Source organism: Pinus tabuliformis, chromosome 4_2 (genome assembly GCF_031772625.1).
Source record: "Pinus tabuliformis cultivar Carrire ecotype Pingquan chromosome 4_2, CPIR1, whole genome shotgun sequence".
Taxonomy (NCBI): Eukaryota; Viridiplantae; Streptophyta; class Pinopsida; order Pinales; family Pinaceae; genus Pinus; species Pinus tabuliformis.
In genome coordinates, this window is record NC_142304.1 from 1,142,617,057 (window position 1) to 1,142,636,648 (window position 19,592).

Sequence of the window (19,592 nt, forward strand, 5' to 3'; positions counted from 1 at the left end):
TTGCTGTCACACTTAGTCATTTTTATTGAAAATATATCGACTGGACAACCCTCCTTCAACCAGACCTCAAATGAGCTGCACTGCGCAATATCAACTCTCAGTGACCCTGCTCTATTCCCTAGAACTATGCAGAGCTTGAGGTTGTCCCCAAGGCAGTCTGCACTGTGCAATCTTGGAAGTGAGTCAGCGTACTTTCTCCTAGAACTGCGCAGTAGTTGTTCCAGAATCCAGTCCAGCCTATGCTTCCCATAAGATCACCCATCAAGCCTCCCTCTGGTCAACCGGAAGAAGTAAACTAAATTGTGACTCGGGGCTGCACGACTTGCCATAACTATGCAGAATTTTCCCAGTTTCCTACCCCGTACTGCCTATAGAAACTGTGCAGACATGTGGGATAGGCCTTTACTGCCTGTCACTGCACTGTCCTGAGAAATTGTGCAGATCTGACAGGTAGGTTCCCTATTGGCTTGCTCTGCTTTCCATCTGAAAATTGCACAGTTTTGACTAACACTCTCTCTACTACCCCTCTCTACACTCTTCCCTGAAACTATGCAAAAACTGCCTGTCCAACATTGTCTCTCAGAAATGCACTATTATGACTAGCAGCTCCCCACATCCCGATCCATCCTTTCTATGAAAAATGCACATAAATGTCTTCCAGTGCCTCCTGTTGCCTGCTCTGTGTTCCTCGAAGAAACTGTGTAGATTCCTAGCTAGACCCCTGGATGACCGACCCAGTCCTCCTCTTGAAAACTACGTAGAATTTCCTAGTAGTTCCTCCCGACATCTTGCCTTGTCTTCCTCCTAGGAACTGCGCAGTTTTTCCTCCTAGTTGGGTTCTACCTTGCAACTATCACTGCTATCCCGGATTTTGAAAATGTTCCTCCCAATGAAATTTGCGCAGTTTTTCCTAACAGTGCTCCAGAGCCTCATATCCTGGCCTAAGATGTGCTATGCACAACTTTAGTGCCTTGTCCTCCCTCCTAGTCACATGCACCTGAAACAAGAATAATGCATCATGCTAGACTAGGAGGTTTTGGATTTGATGTCGTCCCATCATGAGTGATTGCAGGAACATGAACATTGATGGAACATGGCACGACGATGAATTGGATGAATAAGGGGTGCATGCTAGAAGACTTTCTTGCAGTTGAATGAACATACAGAGCACATCAAGAAGCAAGCGAAAGAAACACATGCATGGAAACATCTTGCAAAGACCAAGAGCATTGAAGACCCCGCAACACCAATCTATGTGGAGATGAAGACAAAGTACATCTAAGGACACATCCATCATTTAATAGCACAAAAGCTTGACATGGATACCACAATCAATCAATACATGTCAATAGTGTCATGTTGAGTTGTGTTATGAGTTTTCTCGACCACCTCACTATTATGAGCCATAATTGTTGTATTAAAATGTGATGTAAACTGAAATTCAAAGTGTCATTGGTGGAAAACAAATAATAATCTGTAATGTAAAGAGTTATGTGTAATGAATTTGAAGAGTCATGAGGGTAGTGCAAGAGTCAAAGAGAAATGTCAAGGGTCACCCCACCCTTTTCTCTATATAGAACCTCATAACTCATAGAAAGGGAATTTAGGAGCCAAGCTTTTGCTACACATTGCTTAGAGAGGGCTTGGAGAGTTTTGTGACGAGCCTTGGCTTCTCCACATTGCAAAGCGAGTACATCTCTTTAGAGGAGCAGGTGGAGTTGACTGTAACGTTCCACTGTTGTGGCTAGTGGCTGTCATGGTTGTATGTATGAATGGAACTTTCACTTTTATATAATATAATAAAGGCAACACATTTCATGCATATGTTTTTAATGTAGTTCAACCATTTTGGTTACTTTAGCAATGTATGTAGTTTTAGCTTATGAATTTATGTATGGACTACTTCGTATGTGATTGTATGATTCTTATTGAAGTGCGTTGTTGGTTTAACTCATCACTTTGGATTGTCAACTATTTTGCTTTCCAGTATGTGATTTCATTCAAATCATGTGTTACTTTCAGGCTATGTACTATTACAGGCTTCTAAGGGACATAGTTCTTTCCCCCTCTGTGTGTTAGAACCTCCCTATGCATCTCTCTTGACTTGCTACAAGGTCACACCCTTGCTTCCGACAATGATATCTTTCTTACCTATGCATGCTATCACAATTAAGGCATAACTTTACTACCCATTGATGGGATTCCTACTCCAAATGGTCTGAGGCCTAGTTGGGACTTCTTACTAGGGAGATGCGTTGACATGTTGGCGAGTCCAACACTGTCAACACTTGCCTTAACTCCCCCTTTCGACTTGAATGGATAAAATAATAGTCTAAGGGGAACATGGGAGAATCCCAAGCTTTTGGTGAAGATATTCAAATGCCTCATGTGGTAAAGGTTTGGTAAATATGTCAGCGGTTTGTTATTTCGTCCCAATGTATTCGACCTTGATGGTTTTCTGGACAACTTGTTCTCTAATAGAATGGTACTTGATTAGAATGTGTTTCGTTTCTGAGTGCATCACATGATTCTTAGAGATACTAATGGAACTGGTGTTGTCGCAGAATATTGGAATGGGCTCATCAAACTTCACTTGAAGATCGTGCAAGATTTGTTTCATCTAGAGGACTTGGGTACAAAAAGATGTTTCTGCTATGTATTCTACTTATGATGTGGATAGTGAGATTGAATATTGTTTCTTGTTCAACCATGAAATAAGACAACCACCTAGGTATAAGGTTGCTCCACTAGTTATCTTATGATCATCAACACTTCCTGCCCAATCTGCATCGACATAAGCTTCGATGGTTAGCTCATTTCCTTTAGGATACCATAGTCCATATTCTGTTGTCCCCTTAAGATATAAAAAAATCCTTTTTACGACAATGACATGGGATTCCTTTGGTGATGCTTGGAATCTTGCAACTTGCCCAACTGCCTACATCACATATGGCCTAGAAGTTGTTACATATAGAAGACTACCAATCATAGATCTATACATCCTCCAATCCACATATTTGGATCATTTATGCTCAACTTGCAACCTGTCACCATTGGGGTGAGAATAGGCTTGCAATATTCTATTTGAAATCTCTTCAACATTTCCTTGATATATTTGGTTTGACAGATAAATATTCCCTTGTCTTGCGGAGATATCTCAAGTCCCAAAAAGTATGTCAAATCACCAAGTAGTGACATCTTGAACTCACTCTGCATGTTTGTAGCAAACGTTTTACTTAACCTGTCATCATTACTCCAAAATATTAGATCATCCAAATATACTTCAATAATTGTCAGATTACATTTTCAATCCTTACATAAAGGTTATTATTCGCACTTAACTTCTTGAATCCTTGTTGCTGCAAATACTTGTCAAGACGGGCATACCATGCTATGGGTGCTTTTTTGATACCATACAACGCCTTTTTTAACCTGCAAACATAATCTTTCTTTTCAATGAGAAAAAAATCCTCAAGTTGTTCTATATATATTTCTTCTTCTAACTCTCCATTTAGAAATGTTGATTTCACGTCAATTTGATAAACTTTGATCTTTCTCGAACATGCATAAGCCAAGAACACCCTGATAGCTTCCATTCTAATAGTGAGAGAAATGTTTCTTCAAAATCAATTCCTTCAACCTGTGCATATCCTTTTCAAACCAACCTTGCCTTGTTCTTGGTAACCTGTCCATCCTCATTTAATTTGTTCCTGAAAACCCATTTTGTCCCAACGAAATTTTTATCTTTTGGTTGTGGGACCAATTCCCAACTGTCATTCTTCTCAATTTGTTCCAATTCTTCATTCACAACAACTACCCATTGTTCATCTTGATTGGCTTCTTCAAAGTTATTTGGCTCAAATGTAGCTAAGAGAGAAAGATGGGTTTGTTGTGGTACTCAAAGTTGACGATTTATTCTAGTTCTATTCCTTCATTGAGATCCCCAATGATTTGATTTGATTTGATGGATGATTATTTTGATACCATTCTTTGGGGGCTTTGGGGGTGTTTCTTGTTCAACCTGTTGTTTGTCTCTTATCTCTTCCTGGTTGGTAGTTGTTTCCTTATTCAATTGTGCTTTCTCTGGGACTTCTTCTTTGACATTTTCTAGTTCTGACTCATGTGTCTTTGGTTTTCTTGAAGAGGAGCTTTCCTCATTAACCTTTGAGCCATAATCTTCATTAAATGTTACATTGATGCTTTCAACTATTCATTTAAGTCTTTGATTGTAACATTTATAAGCTTTTCTTTTGCGTGAATAACCAACAAAAATACCTTCATCTACTCGAGAATCAAACTTTCATGTTCTTGATCTTCTCTTTTAATGTAGCATTTTCTTCCAAATACCCTAAAATATTTGACATTTGTTGGTCTTCCTTTCCAAAGTTCGTATGGAGTCATATCACAATTGTTTCTAAGAAAACTTCTGTTCAAAATAAATACAACTGTATCAACTGCTTGAACCCAAAATTTGTCATCTAATTTTGAATCATTTAGCATTGTTCTGTCCATTTCTTGTATAGTTCTATTCTTCCTTTCAGCAAATCCATTTTGTTGTGGTGTTCTGGCTGTTGAGAATTGCCTTTTTATTCCATTTTCTTCACAAAAATGTTGAAATGATTTGGAGGTAAATTCACCACAATTATCTGATATCAAACATTTAATCTTTAAATCAGTTTCATTTTTAACCATTTCCTTGTAGATCTTGAAACATTCAAATTCCTAAAAAATTTTCTTCAAGAAAATAATAGCCATCATCCTGGTATAATCATCTATCATTAGCATAAAATATAATTCAATTCTTTAGTCCTCATTGGTCCACATAGATCAGTATGTATTAATTCCAATGGTTGTGATGTGAAGTGTTCTTTTGTCTTGAATTCAAATTTTGTCTGCTTGCCATGCCGACAATGTTCACATACAACGTTGGTTGGCTTTGAAATCAATGGAATTTCTCTCACAACTTCCTTTTGGCTAATTCTAATAAGGTTTTCAAAGTTTATATGTCCCATTCATCTATGCCATAGCCAACTCTCATCTTATTTTTCCAAGAAACATCCTTTAATGACCTCATCCAAGGTGTATATGTCATTTGGAGCTCTACTTGCAGTAGCCACAAGTTGACCAAATTTTTCTTTTCTTATTTCACATTTCTTTGAGTCAAATAACATTGTGTGTCCTTGATCACACATTTGACCTACACTTAGCAAACTGTGATTCATATTTTCAACAAGAAGCACATCTTTTGCTATAGCATCCTTGCTTCCAAGCTTGATAGTACATGTTCCTATGACATTTGAAGATCCATCATTTCCAAAGGATATTGTTCCATATTTTCCTTCCTTTAAAGATATAAATTTATTCCTATCTCCAGTCATATGTGTAGAACAACCGCTATCAACATACCAAACATTCTTTTTACTTTGAGCCTTTAATGCAAGAGCACACCTTTTAGTTTTCTTCTTCCAGACTTGTTCATTCTGATTATTTTGTGATTCCCTTGAGGGGAGAATAGATCTACAATCCTTAGCCAAATGTCCAAAGTTGTTGCATTTATAGCATTTTACTTCATTTCTTAACCAGTGAAATCTATTATGATTTTTCCTAAAGTTTGCTCATGGATTTTTGGAATAGATATTCCTAAAAGATCTTCCAAAGTTGCTTTCATAAGTGCGACAATCTATAGCTTTATGCTCAAACTTTATACACGAATAAAAAAACCATAAAAGGTGGGTTGATACTTGAGAGGAAACCTTCTTGATGGAATCGTTTTCCAAGAGCCTTCTTGTCTATCTTGAACCTTTGTTGTGGCTGAGAAACATCCTTGCTTGGTAGATCCTTCAACATAAGTATTTTGTGGATTTTCCCTTTTAGAGTTTGAACCCTTTTCAAGGATTTCTTTGTAGCCTAGACCAGTCTTGCCATTATATGACCTTTGGTTGCTAATGAGCTCGTCTAAAGTTTTAGAACTGTTAGCAAAATTTTATAGACCATTTCCCTTTTTTACTTCCTTTCGAAGAGACATTATTTGGGCTTCTAGTTCTTCCCTTGCCTTGTTGCTTTCTTTTAACTCATCCTTGAGTGATTATTCAATTATTTTGGATTCTCCTAACTTTACTCCAAGGTTTATTATTTATTCTTCATTCCTTTTGTTGAGATTCTTTACCTCCTTCAATTTGGTTTCTAGAGAATTAACATTTTTCGTTTATGCTTTGAGTTCTTTTATAATTCTGACAACTTCGTTTTGAAATTTGATTTCAGTCATTTATTCTTCTTCATCTTCTTCTTTGTCATATGATTCCATCTTGTTATGCTTGGCCATAAATAATGCAATTTATTTGTTTTCTTCATCACTGTCACTTTCTTCTTCAGATGAGGAACTATCTTCCTTGGAGAGGAAGTTTCTCTTAAAGCCTTTCTTCTTACCTTGGTTGTTGAAATTTCTTTCCTTTTATAAATGTTTTATTCTTATGAGGGAAATTAGCAGAAAAATAACTATCTCACCATAGTCAAAGCATACTAATGGAACTTTTCCTTTATACTTACATGTTCTTCTTTTCATATTCCTTTTAATGTACACAAATTCTTCATCTAGAAGTCCAACTACTTCTTCTTCTTCCTCTTTGCAACAACTAGATCTAGGTTTGGATACTTGTTTTCCCTTCCCGGTTTTCTTGGATGTTGTGAATGTAGTTTCTATATTAGATGAGCCATCTTCTTCTTTAATCCTCATTTCATAAGCTGTAAGTATCCCATGTAGTTCGTCCATACTCAAGTTTCTTAAATCCGATCTATCTTTTAATACCGAAATGTTAGGATTAAATCTTGATGGAAGAGTTTTGAGGACTTTCCAAACAATGACCTTCTTATCAACTGGTTCTCCTAATCCTTCCAAGGAATTTTTTATTTCATCTACATGTTGAAAATAAGATGTGATGTTCTCATCCTCTTTCATCCTTAGTTGTTCAAATTGAGCTCTGTAAATTTCAAGTTTTGCTTCCTTAACCTTCGAGCCTACTGCATAATCTTCTGAAGTTTGTTCCATATTCCCTAGCTATTTTACAACCCAATACCTTAACATAGACAGATTGAGTGAGTCCCACTTATAATAAGATCCTTTTCTTTAACATCATTTACAATATTTTTCTTACCTTGTTCATCTTTTGTTGTTGTGTATCCCTACTCGACATTTTCCCAAACTTCATATCCTTGCGCAAGTAAATGAACTTGCATCCTTCCACTCCAAAGTGAATAGTTATCGCCATTAAATAGAGGAAATCTATTCTTGGTGTACTCCATGATCTCCTTCCAGTTGTCAAACTGCTACGAAAGGAACCAAGCTCTAATACCAATTGTTGGAAATATTGAGAGGGGGGGTGAATCAATATTTCTTAGCAATTAACGCTTTATTAATCTTTTCAGAGCATTATTTAATATTAAGTTATTATTATTATTGTTCAGTAAGATTAGTAAACAACAATGCAAAAATAGAGACAATAGGCACAATATTTTTATGTGGAAACCCCCTCCAAGTCAAAAACCATCGAACACTTTTCTAATAAGTTCTTTAATCTTCATCCCAACTGAAAAGAAAGCTACGAATTCCTAGAACTCTAGAAAAGCATTCTTCTCCAACTCCCAATGGAAGGACACCCCAATGCCCTAGTTTTATCAGTAGTCAGCTGAATGGATTCCCCAACACCCTAGAGAGCCACAACTCTCCTTAGCACCACCCTACCACCCTGATGTGTTTACATTCCCCAATCTTTAGGTGACTTCATTCACCTGGCTAACACCACCCTACCACCCTATAAAGACAAAAGTTAAATACAAAAGTGTGGACTCCCATACCAGGGACAATGATCCACGTTACAATAATATTATAATGATTTTCTTTCACTAACCAATAACACTAGGACGTAAAATACCCTTGACTCAATTGAAATAAAAGCCCTTATCTCAAAACAAATTTGCCTTCTTCAACTCGAGTAAATGACACAACTTTTTACAATTACAATGTTTGCATTTAATTTAAAAAAGGTCTCTAGGACAAATTTTACAGTATGTATACAAGACTGCTTTCCCAACTGTTCTTGTTGATGAATCTTTCTACTGCTTAGTTTGTATTATAGTCACTACTTCTACCGTCTAATGTTCTGAGGCCTTTTCTGATGTTTCTTATGCTCTTATTGTTGTAGGAGAATTTATTCTTAATAAAAAACGTTTTGTTGAAATTCTTTAAATAAAATCATGCCACCTTCAAAAGTTCAAGTAATGAAACCTTAGACCCTTCTGCTATGCCCTTACTTCTTTACTATTGTATTTCTTTGTTTTGCCTTAAATAAAACATTGCTCTTTCCACACTACCTTTGATGATTAGACAATTTGATGCCCAAAGTCCTGTCAATGCGTCACAATTACAATAAAATATGCTTGAAATAGTTCAACTTTTTCTATAGATTATCAATATATTTTGAATCACAATTTACTTCTGATTCACTTCCCAAGGCTACTTCAATTTGTAATTGGTTTACGCATATAGGATCGTTCACATAGTGTGAACAAGATCTGAATACTTCTTGTGTTGGATCAAGCACTAAAAAGGATGTCACTATAATTGCATATCTTAGAAGACTGAAGCACCTAAAAACAAGAATAACCCAAACGGAATTATGGTCCCAAACATAGAGACAAATAGCCCATGCAACAAAATGATACAATGCAAATCCCAAGCAAAAGAAAAACTGTACAATCTTGTTTCATTGTTTTTAATTTTTTGCAAGAAGAGACCCATACTAAATTTATTATGTAAAAAGTTTGTTTACTATGATTATCCTAGTGCGATATTAGTAGATACATACCACAGGTAAATGAAGTAGGTACAAGTGCTTTTAGGAGCCCTAAAACACCATTAAATATACTTACTGTTTGACAATTTGTAGTCGTGTTCAAACAGTTTCCTACATGTCCAAAGCTTTATGCCGTTACACGTTTCAAGAATTGTTATGCTCCTTAGAATTATGCATTCAATTACTTCACAAGATCATTTATTCAATTTGCAGCAGAAGAGATCTTTTATTCTTCATATTATAGGTGCAAAAGTCCTGAAGAATGTTCCCTAGCCTCAAATATTAATTCCAGACTTTAGTGAGAAAATCAAGCCACCTTTCTGAGGTTGAATAGAGTCCTTAATATGGTCTTCAAACATGTACCAAATATCCTTAGATGTATCCCAAATGAATCACCATAATAAAAAAATGACAAACCCCAACCCAATGATCTCTGCATTATTTGTTCAAGGTGGTCGAGAGTTTCAGGATAGCCGTTTTGTGCATACTAAAATGAGAGAGGTAAGGCTCTCCTTTTATATATCTAAACTGATAGAAGTTTCCTTTTATGTCAGAGTACATGATCTCAAATGAGGCGGTGAGGCATTTCCATACCAGCTGAGATAACTATGTATAAAGAATAATGATGAGCCTAACAATGCGACACTGAGCTACAAAGTACATGATACATGATACATGATACACTGGCATTAATGGGCCAGAAAACAATACAATGGATCGCATATACATAATGTGCCTGGGAAAACATAGCCCATGACTAAATACAATAACATATGAGTACATGAGACATAATGCCCCTCAAGCTGACATGGGGAGAGGGAGGATCACAACCAAGGAAGCCTTGCTGAACATGAAAGGGCTCTAAAGATCTGAATGGATCATCCGAGGGATACATGCATGTTGTGAGCATTGCAAGCGGTGAAAACCGAACCCATCAAATATGAAAAATTGCATTGGAGGTTGGAGAAAAATATGAGGTCATCTGGGCATGTGGGGGGCTACCTGAAGGGCCACCCCCTCATGAGGTCTAAAACATCTCACACACACTTGATAATCATTGGGACAATTGTCTGGATCACGAAACCATTAAGTATATGAATCTCAATCGTGCGATAAGGAGTTGATGTCGAGCACGTGAGAAACAACCAAGTCAAAGAGAAATAATGAGTCTCTTTGCTTTATCCAAGGCACTAGACAAATATGGAAGCTGGAACCATGGTACACCGCCCTCTAGACTATTTTTCTGGAATAATCGTGTTGTGGTCGACAGAAGAGAGTTCGCTAGAGTTAAGGCAATGTAGAATCCTCAACAAAGGCATGAGGGAACATAGTAGAGTCACTAATGGACTGACACCAGGGATGATGATGGAGGGAAACAATATGGGTGGCAGAATGACGACTTCCCTTTTCAGAGAATAATGAAAATGATTGACATGGCAACGTCTTACTCGATTCCAGAGGGGATGGTCAATGACTCAAACAGGGGTTCGGTAAAGACGGAATATAAGAACTGAAGGCCAAAATGAGTAGAATGGGAGAAATGTGACACGGCAACGAATGAAAAACTGTAACGGGACTGGGACCCAGAACATACTCCATAAATACAAGGTGACACATCTCAGATGCTCTAAACAAGGGTGACTCGATGATGCTGCCACAGGGAGAGGCCGGGAGGAGACCATGAAAACATGAGTAAATGATGGTTACTCATAATGAAAATTGACATGTGATTCAACCAGTGCAAAGGTAAAGTGGTCCTAGAGTACGGGTGTCTCAAATGAACAAATTTGGTTTTAAGAGGCGACAAAGTGAGACCTCATGGAAAAAATGGCTTTCAGGTGAAGTTTCAAATTACCAAAAATAAAGAGAGACCCAATATAGAACTTGGTGAGTGATTTTCAATAGTGCTGACAGTTCATCAAATAGAGCTACAATTTGGTCACAATGGGCGACAAAAAACTAGGGTTTTTACAATAAAGGGATTTTTGCCTCCAAATCCAATTCATTTGCATAGTAAGGTGTGGAGAATTTAGAGAGGAGGAGAAGGCCCTAAATATTATGGAGATCATAGTGGAAAAACTGACCATCAGAATTAGGATCTACAAGTTGGAGGTAGGTGGCCTAACCATACTCCTCATTTTTGGTGGTTTAGATTTTCAGATTAGGGCTTCAATTCTCTGTGGGAGACCCCTGCTCATCCCCACATTCACAACACACTTTTGGCGGCCTGATTTTCACTCTAGAGTGGAGGAAAGGGGCCCACAAGTGCATCTAGCACAGTTTTGAGGGAAAAAACCGTGTTATGGTCTGAGAAGATGGGCAGGATTGGTGGTCTATTGAAAGTTGAGGCTGAGTCTAGGTCATGAATGTCTTTTAATCTTGACTGAAAAACATAATGATATCTTGCAGGTATGGAAGAGTTAAATATATTATGGCGAGAATGAGATTTTGAGGCCCTCCATGCTGAGATTCAGGAGAATCAAGCAGTGAGAGGGATGTTGGCACAATATGGCATGCTGAAATTCTTAGAGAACCCTTTGATGAGGGTTGATGAGCCCTTGCTGTTGAGGATAGTGAGTTACTAGGACCCAGAGCAGGAGGCCTTTGTAGTACAAGGGTATAAGATCAAGCTCACGATCCAAGACATATATTTTCTGACAGGACTGCCCCCCTTGGGGGTGGTAGGGGAGATACATCCAGTGCTGCCTCGTGGGAGGCATATTGATGAGTTTGTTGAGTGTCATTGTGTACGGGGTAGTCGTGCAAAGGGAATGACCATCCGGGTTGATGACTTGGAGAGGCTTGAGACACGAGCTACAGCCACAGTGGTGTTATGGATATGTGGTAGCCATGCCTTCCACCATATCACTAGAGGGCAGATGATGCTGGTGGAGAGTGTGTTGGGAGGGACCTACTATGGGTGGGCCCAAATGATGTTGTTGTCATTGAAATGACAGTTGACATTATGCAGATAGAGGACCAATGATAGCTATTCATTTGGGACAATTTTATGCTCACTCTTCTTTGATAAGATCCCCACTATGCGATCCCATGTTCAAATCCATGATGGGGGCCCACAGGAGCCCAGGATGCGCCATTGGGGGAAGCTACTAAGACGAGGAGGTGGAGGGGGAGTCAGATGAGTGTTTCGACCTAAGGTTTTTTCACATTGGGACTAGATGCCACTATACATAGACTATTATCCATACAACAACATGAACTATCAGTGGGATCCTAACTTACCACTTCCACCAAGACGAGCATGGGGCCTAGATGGTAAGTGAAAGTTGTTATATATTTGATGCATTTATAGTTTAAGAAATATGTATATGTGGTATTGATTTCTAAATGTTGTGGTATGCAGATATAGCATCAGTGAGGCTGGCAGGATACACAGGACGAGTCATAGTGCCAAGGGCTGTAGATGAGGGGGGGACCTAATCATGATAGAGACCTGATGATGATGCTCTACTAGAAGATCTCCGACGTAGATGCGACATATTATTGACCGAGGTGACAGAGCGCGGGTGGCATGAACTAGAAAATCGATATAAAGATGAGTGCATGGGTCTTTCCTCGGGGTGGTGAGGAATCATACGGTGCATGGCGATTGACGGCCAGAGCATACGAGATCTACAGGTTGGGGGAATGGAGTTTTTGGCTTGGGAATCTCCAGATGAATAGGGACATGTGGGTCCTTAGTTTTGTTTTATGATAACATGCTATTGAGAATGTCGGATGCATTTAGAGTAGTGGACTCAAAACACTGTATGACGATACATATTTATGATTATCCATCTTTTGTGACGATTGCGGTTCGCTACTTGTTTATGAATGTCTTCTTACATGTGATAAATGCCAATTTAAAATGTTATTTGCAATGGTATCTATAGAGTGGTTTTGGGCTCTAGGCACATGATTGAATAAAATGGATTCAAATTCAATCACCAAAAGCTTAACTTGTATATATTTTATAAATAGGATAGGATTGTACACATGATAAACGCCATTCAATTGCATGACAAGTAGAAAGGAATCTAGATAAACATGAAGGTGAAGGATGCAACGATCAAGGGCATCAACTAACAAACCTATCACAACATCATATTCGGCCTGGTTATTGGTGGCAGATCCAATTCAAACGACACTGGTGTGGACTAATTAATTCAAGAGGGTGAAAATGGCCCAAGCTTCCAAGGAAAGATTCTTGGTGAAGCGACTTACACCATCGGCAAAACTAATATAAGGTGTGGATGATGGATCCATCTGAAAGAAAGAAGAAAACGTGTAAGAATGTGGAGGATGAAACTTACCAAAATGCAAGAAGAAAGAAATATATACACGCCTTTCGATGGGAAATTATATTAGTAAAATTTCTTGAGGTAGAGTGCATTTCGAGTATTGGGAAGGATGTCTTCTTCTAGATCCTCTAATAGGTATACCCCCTTGCCCAAACACTTGTGGATGATATAAGGCCCTAGACATAATGGTTCAAACTTCCCACACCCGAGGACATCATGAGATTGGCCATACGCAAGAACAAGGTCGCCTTCATGGAAGGTACGAGGGTGGAATTTGCAGTCATAATGAGCTTTGGTGTACTTTTTGGTCACTTCGGTGGTTTACAATGCAACACGATGGTCTTAAGAAGCATGCTCAAGCATGATAAGTCGTTGTTCTAAGGGCTCGACGTTTGGGAGGATTTCGATGGCAAGGTGAAGGGAAGGGATTTCACACTCGATTGGTAAAAATGCCTCCTCTCCAAAAACAAGGTGGAAATGAGTGAACTTGGTGGCGGTCTTGACAGAGGTTCTATAGGCCCACAAAGCAGGGAAGAGCATTAAATGCCAATTGGTCTTATGTTTATTCATCGCCCATTGAAGCATAATCTTAAGAATGTTGTTGAAAACTTCAACTTGACCATTACCTTGGGGATAATAAGACGACGAATATTGATGTTCAAATCCCAATAGAGAGGATAACTCATGCCATATCTCATCTTCAAAGTGGAGGCCATGGTTTGAGACCAATTGTTTCAGAACCCTAAATTGAGCAATAACATGATTGAAAAAGAAGAGGGCTGCAGTAGCTGCGGTCTTATTGAATGTTGGCATGGCTTCATCCCATTTGGTAAAACAGTCAATGACCACGATAATATACTTGTGATTTTTAGTGGATGAGGGTAACCACTCCATAAAGTCAATGACCCATTTACAAAAAGGACTGGCTGCGACAACTAGATGGAGGGGAACAGGTGGAGCTCGTGCCTTAGGGGCATATAACTGGAAATTGGGACAATTTTTGAATGCCTCAATACAATCACTAAAGAGATAAGGCCAAAAGTACCCAACATGCATGATTTTCTGGGTAGTGGCCATTCTAGAGAGGTGACCACCACAAGCTCTGCCATGGCAGGCATTGAGAACTTGCTCAGCTTTAGGATGGTTGAGACAATGATGAATGACAATATTGACACCACGATGATAGAGATCATCAACGATGAAGAGGTAGAGGGGGTATTGATGTCAAATATGTCATCCATCATCAAGAGTAAGGTGGGGGGCAAATTTCTGGGTTCACAAATATGTAAGGTGTCACCATACCATGGATCACATGAGGTAATGGCGAACAAGTGTTCATCTAGTTTATCATCATTAACCAGCGAATTAGGTGCACCAGTGGGAAACTCAGAAATGAGTTTGGTGAAGGCCAAACCTTTCTTAATTTTGGGTGTGACAAATTCAAGATAATATTCTTGAAGGATAACGATCTTGTTGTAGAATTTTTTGGTTTTGAAAAGATAGAATATTTTAAAAAATGTTAAGTTAGGATATAGACATAACAAAATTGAATAATTTTTTTTTTGAAAATATCTTGATGATGTGTCCATATAAAATAAAATGTTAGGTTATATGTCCTAAAAAATCAAGACAAAAAGAAAATGTTAGGTTAGAAAGAAAAGAAAACAAATAAACTCTGAAAGTGTCTAAATGCCAATACTATTTTTTCACAAAATAATGATTGTGTGCAGCGTGTCATAAATGCCAAAACCCATGATAGTCAAATATTTTAATCTTGACTACTTCATGCTTTAAATTTGATGTTATAATTAGAGAATAAAGATCTGGCCAAACTGTTTAATCTTGGCAGATTAGTAGTTAGGTAGACAATAATAAGGTGCTCATCAGTTTAATCTGAGCCCTTGATGTTATAAGGTTAGAATTAGATAGTTTACTTTTTAAAATAAACAGAAAGGAAAAGGGTTTGCTAGCTTAAATGCACCCATTAAGTGAAGAAAAAATGATAGGATAAGCAAAGGGTAAGTAGAAGAAAGGTTGTAGAAGTATGATAATTAATTGGATAAAATTTACATTTATCATGTTTTACCATATGCTTATATGTCCATGAGGTAATTACAAAAAGAAAATGAAGGTCTGCAAGATCAATTAATTAACTTCTCTCATCCCCATTCATCCCTCTATTTACTAATTTCCTCTTCTCACCTTCATACAATTCATATTCATTCATTTTCCATTAAAAAACCCCTTTTCCTAAGGTTAAAATCCTTTTTGCCTAGGAAAAGTGAAACCCCATGCTAAATCCCCTTTTACCCAAAAAACCCACAAAAATATGTTTAGCCTAAGTATTGATGTATATATGTGAAAAGCAAATAACTCATGAAAAAGCATTATACTTAGTGTATTTCCCCTTCAGCTCATGTTTCATATTAACGCTAACTTATGGTATTAAACCCCTAAAGGTTCCCTTTCCCGTATATTATTAACTCCCTTTATTAAAATATCCTGAAACCATTAGTTTTATTATAAAACTATGTATTCAATAAAACATCGCATATCGACGGATCGAAAACCTTTCAACATGAATGCACTCTCCTCCACATTGCGATATGTGATGCACGATGGACCCGGACCCGACGCAAATATATTTCATATTTTATTGCCATTTCGCATTCGCCCTTCATCGAAAGTCTCGGATAAAACATAAACCCTCCGCCATTGCGATCTCCGATATGCAATGGGAATGGGAACCTAGACCTGACTCAAATATATTTCATATTTTATTTCCATATTACGTCCGGACCTTATCGCATTCCTTTGTGATAGGCCTTTCCTTCGCTAAACTGCAATTGCGATATGCGATGGGAACCCGGACCCGACGCAAATATATTCCATATTTTATTTCCATATCGCGTTCGACCCTTATGGCATTCCTTTGCGATAGGCCTTTCCTTCGCTAAACTGTGATTGCGATATGTGATGGGAACCTGGACTTGACGTCATTTATCTACTCGATTTCATATTATTTCAAGTTCGCCAACCGTGTTTTGCAAAGGATTTCTTTGTTAATTTCTATTTTTTATGATTTAAATGAAGAACCAACCTAAACCTCTATTTAAACATAAACTCCGCTAATCTCAGTCTTTAACCCATAATAAAGCCCATACCGCCATGATTAATCGTTGGGCCCTCCGCGCTACTCTTTCACTCCACCACCATCCAATCATGTGCATTCAAATCCAACGACCCTCAGCAATTTCGGGTTGGCTCTCTGTTCGAGCATTATCCACCCGAAAAGCGGTATTCCACTGACCTCCCCTTGCTATGTGTCAGGTTTAGATTGCATTGGGTGACCCCTCCAAAAACTGCTCGCACCTCATAAGTGGTGCGATGAAAACCAAAACCACCTCCCGCATAATGACAAAATGGCCACTATTCACTTTGCCCTATAATTCAAAAAGTAAATTTTTTTTTTTATTTATTTTTTATTTTTTTTTTAAACACAAAAATCACCAATTTGGCTTTGTTTCGCCCATTTACACAGTGAAGCCTCCATAAGCCTCTGCGACCAATAAAATCATTGTTTTACCTTCCGATACGCTCTGGACTCCTTCCAATATCCTTTCAAGCTCAATAAAGCCATTGATGTCCTTCTTTGTCACCTAGATTTTCTTAACAATTTCTATGTTTTGTAGGTAAAAACTCCTGTTCTAGGCTTACAAAGAAAAAGACTGCATACAGTTTGAAGACAAATACGAAGATCTTACTGTTGAAAAACACAGTAAAAACCTGAAATGCATAGTAAAAGTAAAAAGGAACACAATAAAAGTTACTTAGCAGGGTCAAAGGATATTCACAGAGTTTAAAGAGTACTACATGAAATATCAAATAAAGGAATCAACCATCATAAAGGATACAAACAATCAAGCAACTTAAAGGGCAAAATATCAAACAAAAAAGCCAACACAACTTGAATAAAAGGGACAGCAAGAAGTAGTTCAATAGCTGCCCCTATCTTCTTGTATGAAGATCTTTCCTTTCCTAGAATAAATCTTAATTAGTTTTAGGATATTTTCTTAGTTTCGTTATTGTATAAATAACTCTCTTCTCGAGTTGTTATGGGTTCAAGGTTGAAGGCTCAGGGTTCATTACTTGTTAAGTCATGACTGTTCATTCTAATTTGAACCTGGTTCCACCTTTGAAGGAAGCTTTTCTAGACACTTGATGTACTCAGTCTTTCTGGAACCTTAATACAAAGAAGAGGATTCTGAATTTGGTTTTACATAGTTTGTGTTATCCTCTAAGTTTTTCCAGTTATTAATCATTATGTTTTTCTTCATATGCTTATCACTTATAGAGATATCTAGGTAGGAATAATTGTGTCTCAATTTATTCCTATAAGCTCCTGAAGTGATCATCTATTAAGAGAATGGATTAATGAACTGTCTGTTTAGCTAATCCCCTCTATTCAATAAATCATCAATATCTTTTGTAAGCTTGAGTATACTGCCTTGAATCTTTGGAATGTAGTTTAGAAGGTTTTCATACTTATGATTGTTCTGTTTTACAATCTAAAAACTGTGATAATCATATTATTTTTTGTCTTCTTCTCACCACTATTTGATTTATATCACTGTGTAAAGCTTTATAGCAGCCCTTTGCTGAGATATTAATATTATCCAAAGGATTAAGTATCTCAATTCTACATCTGTCTTCATTCATTAGTCTTCCAAAACTAAAACCAAAAACCCCAAAACAATTATTTTAGATGCTTTGGCATTGGTATCTGACCTACTACTATCTCAGAGGTACAACATCAGACTGGCGCCATTGTCGGGGATTCAAATTTCTTTTAAGTTTCTCTTGGGACAACGATATTCATTCATTCTTTTCCTTTAAGGCTATTAAAGGGTTTAGAAAGGTTAAAATCATTCACTTAGGTGACTCCACACTCCCAAGATGGCACCTTTTAAACACATGAGATCTCGTTCAGAAGCCAACATAGTTAGACCTCTGTCAGATCCTGGAAGGCTTTTGAGAAAATCCAGTTCTAAAAGGGGACACCAACCATCTTCTTCTTCCTCTTCAGTCCTACAATTTGAAGAATTAGAATCATTTGACCCCTATAGTAATATCCCATCTGCTCTCGATTACTCCCATTTATCACCTAGGATTGCTGAACTTCTAGATAAAGGAGTTTATTTTAAGTCAACCTACCTTATTCATCCATTATAATCTCATCCAATACCCACACTACCACCAGGATTACCTAAAACTGAATCTGATTTGGGTGTTAATCTATCAGAATATAAACCCACAGATTTCATATCCCCTACCACCTATCCATTTCCTTCCATTTTTGATCGACCTGAAGCTTCTTCTTCTGAACAACCTGAGGAGACCTTCTCTATATATTCCAATCCTCTCTTTGAAACAAAATAAGGTATTCCTTTACAAGTCCCAAAGTTAGATCTTAAGACTCCTTTGAAGTCTTTTAGGAGATCTCTTCCTCTTTCACCTCCAACTAGTTCATCAACCCCTGAATCACCATCTTCTTCCTCTACTTATTCTTCATCCTCTACATCCACACAAACACCTCATACACCACCTGCTGTCATGGCTTTCTGACCTATTGTACAAGCTAGATATGTTGCCTTAGTCTTACCTAATAACCTTGATGCATTCCCAGCTGGATACTTAAAATACCTTCCCAAGTACAATGGAGAAACTGGTCCCTCAACTGAGGACCATCTTCACGCTTTCCTAGACTTTGCAGACAACATGAATATTGAACAAGAAAACGTTTATATGAGATTGTTTGTGCAATCACTTGAAGAAAATGTGAGGATTTGGTTTAGGGAGTTACCAACAGCTTCCATTAGAAATTGGGAAGAGCTTACAACCATATTTAAAAATCAATGGGGTGTGAAAAAGGATCCTCTTTACTTCCTCACAAAATTTGAAGAGATTAAAAGGAACTTTGGTGAACCAGTATCAGATTTTATCAAAAGATTCAATAAACTCTATCACAAAATGCTTGTTGATTGTAAGCCCCCTGTAGCAGTAGCTAAGTCCATATTTTCTAAAGCTTTTGATGATGACTTTGTTGTTATGCTACGAGAGAGAAATTCAAGAACTCTTTAAGATATACAAACAAATGCTATAGAAGTAGAAGCAAATAGGGCAGCCTCAACTTCTTTAAAACTTAAGGAAGAAAAGGCCCAAAGAAAACTCAAATCTGTTCAAGAAGCCTTTAGTTCCTCTAAAACTAAATCAGAAGACTCAAAAATAGATGAAATAACATCTCTTCTTAGAAACCTATCAAATAGGATTTCAAAGATTGAGACCCAATCTAGGACAATATAACAAACAGTTACTGGACCCCAAAACCAAAATCAAGGTCAGTATAAAAGGAATCCACCACTACAAATTCTTCAGAGACCTA